Here is a 548-nt window from a genome sequence, read left to right as displayed (position 1 = left end):
GGGGGGGGTCTCACTATGTTGCCCAGGCTGGCCTTGAACTCCTGGACTCAAGCAATCCTCCTGCCTCAGCCTCCCAAAGTGTTGGGATTACAGGCATGAGCCACTGCACCTGGCCTGTTTTCTCCATTTTAATGAAGTGAGAAATGCATCTTGATGGGATAACTGCAGGTCAGGGCTCTGGATCAGGATGATACCAGGTGATCTCACACTGAACCAATATAATTTCCACGTGGAACCAAAGACTCACTGGGAGTTTTATGTGGCCTCTGCAGTTTTCTCTTGGATATGTGTATAATTTTCATTGAGATTTTGAATGCTACCCCAGGTCAGAACGCCCTGTGCTGTAGTGTGACCCTCCTGATCATTGCTCCTTATTCTCCCATGTTTCAGTGAACAAGGGGAGAAGAATTGCCTTCAGTTCCACGTCGTTACTGAAAATGGCCCCCAGCGCTGAGGAGAGGACCACCATACATGAGATGTTTCTCAGCACACTGGATCCAAAGTAAGGATGGTGAGATTCCAAGTTGGAAAAATATTTAAACCTTGGC

At 47.6% G+C, this 548-nt stretch overlaps 1 long non-coding RNA gene across 1 annotated transcript in view; it reads left to right on the top strand.

The window, feature by feature from the left end:
• Positions 1 to 526, top strand: part of LOC113220678 — a 7,092-nt gene extending 6,566 nt beyond the window's left edge. The window contains exon 3 of the long non-coding RNA XR_003307461.1: positions 391 to 526. This is a non-coding gene — a long non-coding RNA (uncharacterized LOC113220678). The remainder of the gene's footprint in view (positions 1 to 390) is intronic.
• Positions 527 to 548: the final 22 nt, after the last annotated feature.

This window comes from Piliocolobus tephrosceles, unplaced genomic scaffold (genome assembly GCF_002776525.5).
Source record: "Piliocolobus tephrosceles isolate RC106 unplaced genomic scaffold, ASM277652v3 unscaffolded_9453, whole genome shotgun sequence".
Lineage (NCBI taxonomy): Eukaryota > Metazoa > Chordata > Mammalia > Primates > Cercopithecidae > Piliocolobus > Piliocolobus tephrosceles.
The sequence above is the reverse complement of the archived record's forward strand: the minus strand, read 5'-3'. Positions and strand labels throughout refer to the sequence as shown.